At 42.7% G+C, this 11,958-nt stretch overlaps 1 protein-coding gene across 4 annotated transcripts in view; it reads left to right on the forward strand.

Annotated features, from left to right (window-relative positions):
- Positions 1 to 11,958, forward strand: part of LOC118359660 (nuclear receptor coactivator 3-like) — a 126,089-nt gene that overhangs the window by 48,454 nt on the left and 65,677 nt on the right. Inside the window, exon 2 of one of the 4 annotated variants that reach the window (XM_052482026.1) lies at positions 271 to 402. The exons of the other annotated variants lie outside the window; for them this stretch is intronic. The gene's annotated coding sequence lies outside the window, so the exon portion shown is untranslated. The remainder of the gene's footprint in view (positions 1 to 270; positions 403 to 11,958) is intronic. 4 annotated transcript variants of the gene reach the window in all.

Below are 11,958 nucleotides of genomic sequence, written 5' to 3' on the forward strand. Positions count from 1 at the left end.
TCCGACGAGTGTCGGAGCCGGTGTAGTACAATGCACTCTTAGTCTTCTAAGACTGGGTATGTACGTATGACACTGTGGGGACGACGTCATCGATGCACTTATTAACTTATATTATTCTTGGAGTAACTACACCTGTGTGTTGTAGCTAGTTAGCTAACATTTGTCTGTGAGATGTATCATATTCTACACAATGATGCCACAGTAGGAATACAGACAGTACACAACGATTGCCTATGAATGGGTAATACCGTTTTTGTCTTTCTCTCACAGACAATACCGCGTGGGGACAAAGAAGTGAATGACTCTAAAGAGGAGATGTGAAAAGTCCCATAACAACAATCTTCCCTTGTATCAAAGTGACTCTGAACACCCCACTGCACCACCCAAACACACCATTTGCAAGTATTCCCTTTTGTAGAACTCCAGTATTTATTATAAGCGGTGTTAGTATATTTTTATTCCACTGTATATATGTCATACATTGCCATAACTGTTCCTGCCGATTGCTGTGTAAACTCACCTCAGTCTCCAGAGCAAGTAAACTATTTTGAATACAAGCCATGTTCACTTATTTTCTATATTGACAGATTAATCTACTGTTTTATTAAAACATGTTTACTTGCCAACAAATTCAAGTTTAAATGATAAACCAACACCCTGCATCTGTTTTAGCTATAAGACTGAAGCTAGTTTATACATTTAATAACATTTCAATATGTATATGTAGGTCAACACTATTTGTTTCTGATGCAGCTGAAATCATTTAGTCAATTGTCAGTGCACAAGCCTATATAAACCACCATTATATACATATAGTATGTACAACAGCTAGCAATATCTACAGTGAGGGAAAAAAGTATTTGATCCTCTGCTGATTTTGTACGTTTGCCCACTGACAAAGAAATGATCAGTCTATAATTTTAATGGTAGGTTTATTTGAATAGTGAGAGACAGAATAATAACAAAACAATCCAGAAAAATGCATGTCAAAAATGTTATAAATGGAAATCACAAGTGCAATATAAGAAAACACAGCTTAATCCACCTGTCGTGTCAGATTTTGAAATGATGCTTTACAGCGAAAGCAATCCAAGCGTTTGTGTAAGTACACTTAGCATCAAGTAGCTCGGTCACGAAAATCAGAAAAGGAATCAAATGAATCGTTTACCTTTGATGATCTTCAGATGTTTTCACTCACGAGACACCCAGTTACACAACAAATGTTCCTTTTGTTCCATAAAGATTATTTTTATATCCAAAATACCTCTGTTTGTTTGGCGCATTCAGAAATACACAGGAAAGAGCGGTCACGACAACGCAGACAAATTCCAAATAGTTTCCATAATGTCCACAGAAACATGTCAAACGTTTTTTATAATCAATCCGCAGGTTGTTTTTAAAATATATAATCGATAATATATCAACCTCAAATGTCTTTAACATTAGGAGAGGGAAAAGCAATAGCTGTTCAAACTCTGTTGCGCAAAATAAAAGCCTGAAACTATGTCTGAAGACTGTTGACACCTTGAGTAAGTGATAGGGAAAGGAAGCTGGTTGATATCCCTTTAAATGTGGCAAAGGGAGGCTATGGAACATGGAGTTTTCAAAATTAGAAGCCACTTCCTGTTTTGATTTTCCTCAGGGTTTCACCTGCAATATCAGTTCTGTTATACTCACAGACAATATTTTGACAGTTTTGAAAACTTTAGAGTGTTTTCTATCCAATACAAATAATAATATGCATACATTAGCAACTGAGACTGAGGAGCTGGCCGTTTACAATGGGCACCTTTTCAACCAAGCTACTCAATACTGCCCTGCAGCCATAAAAAGTTAAGCTGTTTCCAGTGGCATTTATTTGGATACATCCATAACAATGAGCTAATGAGGCGCATTTTCGCCTGGCATAGAAAATATGTTCACTCATCAGGACACTGTTGTTCAGAGAAGCTTGCCAGCAACGCAGCTAACACAATCACTTCAAACTGAAGCTGGAAAGACAGCAAACTATCTGCACTTTGTTGAGTTGAGTTTATTTGATTTTTACTGGGCAGGTTATTAAAAACAATTACAATATAGACAATCATTGAGCAGTGAGCACACGCAGAGCAACATAGGACAAGCAAGACATTGCATACAGACAGAGCAACATAGAACAAAAAGCAACAAGACAAAATTCATAAAAGCAACAGTGTTTCCACACCTCACAAGCTACATACAACAGACAACATGGAAAGTGGCAATATACAGCATGGGATTATGTTCACAAATCTGATTGACCTTTAGCCATGTCTTCATGCATTTTGTGAAAGTGTGATATGTGGTGCAGTTATGTGTGTCTGATGGCAGTGTATTCCAGACATGGGAAGCTCTCACAGAGAAAGCCGATTTACTAAATGTGCTTTTCCTTAAGGGAACTATACAGTCACCTCTCATGGCAGACCTTGTGGATCTGCTGCCATATGTTTGGGTTTTCTGTTTAACAAAAATACTGAGTGGAGGGGGAGCCAGGCCATTTAGGATCTTGAATACAAGACATGTGTCGGTGTATTGCACAAGATTTTCCCAACTCAGGAGCTCATGCTTTCTGAGGATGTAACAGTGATGATGGCTATTGGGCTTGCTATCAAACACTTTAAGAGCCTGTTTGTAGACAGACTGAATAGTTTTTAATGTTGTACAGCAAGCTTGGGCCCAACTAGTCAAGCAGTATGTTAAGTGGGGGAGTATCATAGATTTGATGTACAGTTTTGCTACCTCTGTAGTCAAACTATTTTGTAAAATCAGAAATTAGCGAGGTTGAATTTGGTTATTTGAATTGCCTTTTTCACATGCTTTTTAAAAGAGAGGTTGGAATCAAGTATGATGCCAAGGTACTTAAAATCAGATTCACCTGGAGCTTCTCCCCTGACACATAGACATCTGGCTCAGTAGCATCTGTTGCCCTCTTTGTGAATATTTTTTTTTTCACATTGAGATGCAAACACGAGTCACTGAGCCACTTTGTAACCTGGACCATTACAGTAGTGAGTTCTTGTGCAGCTTGTTTCGTTTGACCTTTTTTCAATTTAAATTTCTTTGTATATATCCATAAAAATTATGCCAGCTGATTCATGATTTCAGCCCGCTGCCTGCCTGTCTGTCTCGTTCCAACTCCCGACACGTTCATTACTATGGGACAGCTGGAGATCGAATTAGAATATTGAAACAATATTTTTGTTGTTGTTGTTTTTTTCACCTTTATTTAACCAGGTAGGCTAGTTGGGAACAAGTTCTCATTTACAACTGCGACCTGGCCAAGATAAAGCAAAGCAGTGCGACACAAACAACAACACAGTGTTACACATGGAATAAACAAACATACAGTCAATAATACAATAGAAAAAGTCTATATACGGTGTGTGCAAATGAGCGAGGGAGGTAAAGGCAATAACATAGGCCATAGTGGCAAGGTAATTATCAATTAAACACTGGAGTGATAGATGTGCAGAAGATGAGTGTGCAAGTAGAGATACTGGGGTGCAAAGGAGCAAAATAAATCAAATAAATAACAGTATGGGGATGCGGTTGTTGGATGGGCTATTTACAGATTGGCTATGTACAGGTGCAGTGATTTCTGAGCTGCTCTGACAGCTGGTGCTTAAAGCTAGTGAGGGAGATATGAGTCTCCAGCTTCAGTGAGTTTTGCAGTTCGTTCCAGTCATTGGCAGCAGAGAACTGGAAGGAAAGGCGGCCAAAGGAGGAATTGGCTTTGGGGGTGACCAGTGAAATATACCTGCTGGAGCGTGTGCTATGGGTGGGTGCTGCTATGGTGACCAGTGAGCTGAGATAAGGCAGGGCTTTACCTAGCAAAGACTTATAGATGACAGTGGGTTTGGCGACGAATATGAAGCGAGGGTCAGCCAACGAGAGCATACAGGAAACAATGTTGCAGATGTCTGTGAGACAGACAGCAAGGTTTATACAAATCTCCACTGTTGAAAACTGAATGTTAGTCAAAAGGAAATGTGAGATAATGTCTAGATGCTTTTTATAGTGGAGATCAGGTTTATACAGTGCATTCAGAAAATATTCAGACACCTTGACTTTTTTCCACATTTTGTTATGTTACAGCCTTATTCTAAAATGGATTCAATTGTTTTTTTCACCTCATCAATCTACACACCTGTAATGACAGGTTTTTAATTTTTTTTAATGTAATATGTACATAAGTATTCAGACCCTTTATTCAGTTCTTTGTTGAAGCACTTTTGGCAGCGATTACAGCCTTGATTCTTTTTGGGTATGACGCTACAAGCTTGGCACACTTGTATTTGGGGAGTTTCTCCCATTTTTCTCTGCAGATCCTCTCAAGCTTGGATGGGGAGAGTCGCTGCACCGCTATTTACAGGTCTCTCCAGAGATGTTAGATCGGGATGTTAGATCGGGCTTGGTTTTTGCTCTGACATGCGCTGTCAGCTGTGGGACTTTACATAGGCAGGTGTGTGCCTTTCCAAGTCATGTCCAATCAATTAAATTGACCACAGGTGAACTCCAATAAAAGTTGTGTGACATCAAGGATGATCAATGGAAACAGGAGCTCAATTTCGAGTCTCATAGCAAAGGGTCTGAATACTTATGTAAATGAAGTATTTCTATTTTTATTTGTAATAAATTACCAAAAATTTCAAAAAATCGGTTTTCTCTTTGTCATTATGGGGTGTTGTGTGGAGATTTGATGAGGAAAAAAAACATTTAATACATTTTAGAATAAGGCTGTAATGTAACCAAATGTGGAAAAGGGGAAGAGGTCTGAATACTTTTGAATGCTCTGTAAATTGCCTGGCTGTGCTGATGAGAGTGGATAACGCAGTCAGATGGAACAGAGTAAATAGGCATTTTAATGTGGTTACTTGAGGAATAGACAGCGGCTGGAATGCGTTTTTAACCAATCAGCATTCAGGATTAGACCCACCCGTTGTATAGTATACTACAACATAAGTTTAACTGAATATGGATGTTGTGTTGGTTGAAGGTTCCAGGCAGGTTCCAGATTGTTCTTCAGCTGGTTAACCTCTTCTTGCTTTGAGTAATGGCAGCTGGTTTAGCAGGCTTTGGCGCTGTGGCTATGTTGACAGGGATGTTGGGTTTGGTATTTTATTAGGATCCCCATTAGCTGTTACGAAAGCAGCAGCTACTTCTTCCTCAAGGACTACATGAATAAAAAAACGGCACACATAGCCTACTGTGACTCTGGCTCCTTGTAGACAAACGTATGGTCCTTTCTGCACTCCACAGCCAGGAGGAAAAGGCTCTCGTACACTTTCTTCACCACCTACTGCTTCTACCTCTTGCAGAAGATTTGTTTTTACTGAAAGTCTCCTGGAAAGACATGAAGGATGTTTAACCAAATCATATCGCCAGATAGCAGTTGGCTAATTACATTGATGTGCTTTGGAATGTCTAGCCAGCGCATTATGAAAGCTAGCAAGCTAGATTTGGATTTGATTAACAAATGTATACTGAACAAAAATATAAATGTAACATGTAAAATGTTGCTCCCATGTTTCATGTGCTGAAACAAAAGAGCGCAGAAATGTTCTATACACACAAATACCTTATTTCGCTCAAAATTAGTGCACTTTTATTTTTTACATACTTCTTAGTGAGCATTTCATGTTTCAAGCATGGCTTTTTTATTTATTTCACCTTTATTTAACCAGGTAGGCAAGTTGAGAACAAGTTCTCATTTACAATTGCGACCTGGCCAAGATAAAGCTATTTTCTTACGATCCTAACAATTTACGTATGGATTTTCTTACAATCCTAACGATACATACATTCAACCTTTTGGCAGCTATCTCGCTCCATAGTTCTGCCCCAACCTTTACCCACTTTTACCAGTCTGTTTGCATGCTCTGCTCCCTCTATATGCCAAGATGCCCCTCCCCTTCCCTAACTGAGGCTATGATCTAACTGCAGCCAGCCTCCCCCTCCACTGTCCCCCCCCCCCTCTCTAACTCTCCCACTCACGCGCACACACACACACACACACACACACACACACACACACACACACACACACACACACACACACACACACACACACACACACACACACACACACACACACACACACACCTTTTCACTGCTCTGCATAGTATTTTTGATCAACAATCGCAAGTGGAACATGAAGACTGGGGGCTGTGTCAATACCAAGGCATGTATCCTGTTCTGGCAGAAGAGGAGAGGAGGGAGGAAGGGTTGTTGATATATCTTGTGCTTCTGACCCCTTTTCTCTACCCTGCTCTATGGCTCTCTCTGCCCTTCTTTCTCACTTTCTGAACACAACACTGATCTAGAGACAGTGGGATAATGAAATAAGAATAAAGGCTCTACACTCTCTGTCTTAGATCAACAGCACTGTTGTTCTGTCCTCTGTGATCAGGGACATTCAAATAAACAAGCAAAGAAAGAAAAAAATATGTTAAGAAGTGGTGGAAAAAAGAGAGGGAAAACCCTAGAAACTGAGAAGTCGCCTCAGATCTTTACAGTCATATTCTTGGAATGGATCAAAGTTCACCAGCAGTCTTCGCCGTGTTCTGATTGGCTGCGGAAAGGTGAAATTAAAACCACTGTAAACTTTTGACCGAGCAGGAACTGGAGAAGAACGCCCAACACTGAAGCGGGAGCGCGCTTCTCTCTCTCTTGTCCCTTTTTCTCTCTTGTTTTCTCTGTTCTCTCATTCACCGTCTATGTCTGTCTCACTGTCTCTGTCTTTGCTCTTTTCCAGTCTCCCCCATCCTTCTGTCTCTCTCTCTCTCTCTCTCTCTCTCTCTCTCTCTCTCTCTCTCTCTCTCTCTCTCTCTCTCTCTCTCTCTCTCTCTCTCTCTCTCTCTCTCTCTCTCTCTCTCTCTCTCTCTCTCTCTCTCTCTCTCTCCTCCATGAATTGGTGGCGCGCTGCATGCAGCCCTACAATCAAGAGGGAGGGAGCGAGAGGCACAGAGAGAAGGAAAGAGCTGGGGGAGGGGTAGAGAGGGAGGAGACAGCAGGAGAGGGGGGATGGGGAGGGAGAGCAAGGTAGAGAGAGGGAGAACAGGAGAAAGGACAGAGCAAGGCAGAGAAGAGGAATGCAGCCTTTTTGACTGCCATAATGACACAAACTGGTCCCTATTAAAAGATAAATAATCTAAAGGGAAGAGGAGAAGGCAATGAATGTATAAATAGAAGTGGAACTGAGGGTCTGGGCTCCGGCGAGTAGAGCGACAGGGCGCTAATGTTTTCTCTCATTACACCTCAAACGGTTTGAGGGGGTCTCGAGTTGGCTGATTTAACAAGGTTTCATGAGCTAACTAGAAGAGCAGCCCTCTCCCTCCTTCTCTCTCACTGGCTGCTTTGATTCCATGTGTAAGGCAGAGGGCTTTAACTGTCTGCTGCTCTTCGCACAGGGAGGATGGCACATTGACATGTTTATCAGGTGATTGAAGTAATCCGTTTTGGTTTGGATGAAGCAGTGGTATGAGCTGAGGATTGTGGTGATGTTCACTATTCAGCATGGTACAGGTGGGACAAGGGGATGATCGAAACTGGAGGGAGACCAGGTAGATGAAGAGGCGGAGGGGGGATGAAGAGAGGATGGAGGGGGCACAAGATGGATTTGGAAGGATTTTGGTTTATCCCAAAGGAGGAAACAGTTACAGGTGAGGAGGTAGTATCTACAAAGGAAACAAGAGGAATGGGAGGAGAGGGGAAAATATGAAGAGAAAGAGCAAGACGAATGGAAAAAATAATACTGGTGGGAAGAGGGGAATGTCTGGTGGGAAGAGCAAAACAAAAAGGGATGCAGAACCGAGAGACGGAGAGAATGAGAGAGGCAAATCCATTTGCACGTTCACACGTGCCTCAGCCATATGCACAAGTGTCCCAAAGCTGAGTGAGTGAAAATTATGGAGGGTGTAGCAGCTCATTAGACCTCCCTCAATAACCACTTCGACCCGAGCCAGCAACACTGCCGGCTTCAGAGCAAAGTGGAATCCCATAAGGCACTGCATTATTTTTGAGTTTGTGCAATTTCACACAAAATAATGGAGGGGCGTGACTAATTATATGTCCCGTGCTTTTGTTTGTCATATTTCGAGACTTGACACATGTAAAAGATGAAATAGCTCCCAAATGAAATGTTTAACTATTACTGAGGTTTATATCTGGTAAAACGACAGGGGGGGATTTGTTCATTAGAATTTCATGCTCATTTTATTATTTAAAAGTGGTACGTGAATTGCATCATTCAAGTCACAAGTCTGTCCCGAAGTTGATGGGTTTATTGATCCCCTCGCCATTCTCTGGAAGCCACCCTCCACGAGTTTCGTCAGCAACACGTGACCACCAATGAAGTTGGTAGGGGCGAGGGGGTGGTTTGGGATTCACACAGACAGAGAGATATTTTCTCTTCCCATTCCCTCAGCACAATAGCACCATATGGTCAGAACGTATAAAGCTCTCACACTCTTACTCTTCTCTCTCTCTTGCCAGATTGTTTTCCTCTCCTCCACCTCTACAGCTCCCCCTCTCCCAGCAAATTACCTCACAGCCCATTAGATAAGGAGCAAATGCACACACGCACACACACATATCCCATTAGGTAAGCAGCATCCCCACCACCGACATGCGTGCACACTCACGTGTCCCCCATGAGATAAGGCTCACCCCCACAAACATATATTGCACATGCACACAAACACACACACACACACAGCATGTTAGATAAGGGCCCCATCCCCCCTCTAATGGGAAAGGAGATTCATACAGACAGAAAAAAAGATTTCTCAAGATGTCTCTCTACCCTTGCTTAGCTCGGCCCGGTTTAAATATTTAAAGCCAAAATTATATATTTTTTCCATTGTGCAGTCATGGAATTGACTGCACAATTTTGTCTGATGCTAATGTGTGTCTGCTGAGAAGGTAGGGTTGGGGAAAAGTCAAATGCATGCAGGTAGGGTAGATGTGGGATATTTGTATGTTTTAAATACAGGTTAGTGTGTGTTCTTTTTTCTTGATGTGTGTTGTGTATGTGTATTGATGTATAGGCTATTGATTTTCCAACAGTGTGTGTGTGTGCCTATGTATACACGCTTAAGTGTGGTTTTGCGGGTTGCTATGCAGTTTGTGTTGCTCTCCAGCAGCGTGTGCTTTTGTCTGTGGTAATGATGGATGGCAGACAGGAAGCTAATGTGATTTGGATGCTCCTCCAGGAAAAAAGTGTTTGTTGTGTGCGTGCGGCTGACTGTGTGTCTGTACTGTGTGTCCGTACGCATCTGTGCATGCGTGCGTGCGTGTGTGTCAGGCTGTTGAAGGCTTTCTGCCCTACCTCTAGATAGCTGAATCTGCAATGTACACCCTCCTCTACCTCCTTCCCTCTCTCCACTCTCTCTCCATTTTATTTGACTGTGCTTTGCAGTTTTTTGACGGTGTAAAAAATAGGGAGGATGTGTATGTTTTAGTAAAGGTGAATCTGCTCCCTGGTCTGGCAGAGGAGGTAGGGAAGGTGCTCTCTCTAAGTCCTTGGTGATGGTTATTGTGAGCCGGTTTACGTACTCTGGCTTCTGAGCAACTCTGGTTGTGGGTGGCATACAATTACCTCCATGTCTGTGGTCATGCGTTCAGTATTTGACCTGAGGGAAGTTCTAGGGTGGTGCTATTACTTGTTCCCAAACATAGTGTAGTTCTGTTGTCAGTGTGCACCACTTAACTGGACAATGCAGTTATCAGGAGCAATTTAAGCTGTTGGACGGAAAGTTTGCACTAATGTGCACTTACCATGAGTTGACTGGACAGTATGTGTTCCTAACAACCTTTGTCATATGACTGCTGTATTGCAGGTCCCGTGTGGCTCAGTTGGTAGCGCATGGCCCTTACAATGCTGGAGTTGTAGGTTGAATTCCCACGGGGGACAAGTACAAAAATGTATGCACTCACTACTTTAAGAGCATCTGCTAAATTACTAAAATGCAGTGTAGTTATGTAAACTAAACTCAGCAAAAAAAAGAAATGTCCTCTCACTGTCAACTGTGTTTATTTTCAGCAAACTTAACATATGTAAATATTTGTATGAACATTACAATATTCAACAACTGAGACATAAACTGAACAAGTTCCACAGACATGTGACTAACAGAAATTGAATAATGTGTCCCTGAACAAAGGGGGGTTCAAAATCAAAACTAACAGTCAGTATCTGGTGTGGCCACCAGCAGCATTAAGTACTGCAGTGCATTTTCAGATTTACCAGTTCTTGCTGTGAGATGTTACCCCACTCTTCCACCAAGGCACCTGCAAGTTCCCGGACATTTCTGGGGTGAATGGCCCTGGCCCTAGCCCTCTTCGCTGGCCATGGCAGAACACTGACATTCCTGCCTTGCAGGAAATCAATCACAGAACGAGACGTATGGCTGGTGGCATTGTCATGCTGAAGGGTCATGTCAGAATGAGCCTGGAGGAAGGGTACCACATGAGGGAGGAGGATGTCTTCCCTGTAACGCAGAGTTGAGATTGCCTGCAATGACAACTAGCTCAGTCCAATGATGACACACCACCCCAGACCATCAAGGACCCTCCACCTCCAAATCGATCCCACTCCAGAGTACAGGCCTCGGTGTTCCTCCCTCTTACTGATGATAAACGCAAATCCGACCATCACCCCTGGTGTGACAAAACCATGACTCATCAGTGAGAGCACTTTTTGCCAATCTTGTCTGGTCCAGTGACGGTGGGTTTGTGCCCATAGGCGACCTTGTTGCCGGTGATGTCTGGTGAGGACCTGCCTTACAACAGGCCTACAAGCCCTCAGTCCAGCCTCTCTCAGCCTATTGTGGACAGTCTGAGCACTGATGGAGGGATTGTGCATTCCTGGTGTAACTCGGGCAGCTGCTGTTGCCATCCTGTACCTGTCCTGCAGGTGTGATGTTCGGTTTTACCGATCCTGTGCAGGTGTTGTTACACGTTGTCTGCCACTGCGAGGACGATCAGCTGTCCGTCCTATCTCCCTGTAGCGTTGTCTTAGGCGTCTCACAGTATGGACATTGCAATTTCTTGCCCTGGCCACATCTGCAGTCCTCATGCCTCCTTGCAGCATGCCTAAGGCACGTTCACGCAGATGAGCTGGGACCCTGGGCATCTTTCTTTTGGTGTGTTTCAGAGTCAGTAGAAAGGCCTCTTTTTAGTGTCTTAAGTTTTCATAACTGTGACCTTAATTGCCTATCGTCTGTAAGCTGTTAGTGTCTTAACGACGGTTCCACAGGTGCATGGTCATTAATTGTTTATGGTCCATTGAACAAGCATGGGAAACAATCTTTAAACCGTTTACAATGAAGTTATTCTGTGAAGTTATTTGGATTTTTACGAATTATCTTTGAAAGACAGGGTCCTGAAAAAGGGACATTTCTTTTTTTACTGAGTTTATATATGGTGGACCCAGTGTCTCTGTTTGTCTGAACGGATAGCTCAGAGTTCTGTATACTGATCTGATACGCTCAACGTTTGTCCGATATGGCTGAAAATAGAATGGTTCACCCAACCTGAAGACCTTTTTTCTGTCTTTCTGCTCCTCTGTTCTTTTCGCTCTCTCTCATTCTCTTTCTCTCTCTTACTGTTCCACCCTTCTGTCTTGCTCTCTCTCTCTCTCTCTCTCTCATTCTCTTTCTCTCTCTTACTGTTCCTGCCTTCTGTCTTGCTCTCTCTCTCTCTCATTCTCTTTCTCTCTCTTACTGTTTCTCCCTTCTGTCTTGCTCTCTCTCTCTCTCTCATTCTCTTTCTCTCTCTTACTGTTCCACCCTTCTGTCTTGCTCTCTCTCTCTCTCATTCTCATTCTCTTTCTCTCTCTTACTGTTCCTCCCTTCTGTCTTGCTCTCTCTCTCTCTCTCTCTCTCATTCTCTTTCTCTCTCTTACGGTTCCTCCCTTCTGTCTTGCTCTCTCTCTCTCTC

Source organism: Oncorhynchus keta, chromosome 27 (assembly GCF_023373465.1).
Source record: "Oncorhynchus keta strain PuntledgeMale-10-30-2019 chromosome 27, Oket_V2, whole genome shotgun sequence".
NCBI lineage: Eukaryota > Metazoa > Chordata > Actinopteri > Salmoniformes > Salmonidae > Oncorhynchus > Oncorhynchus keta.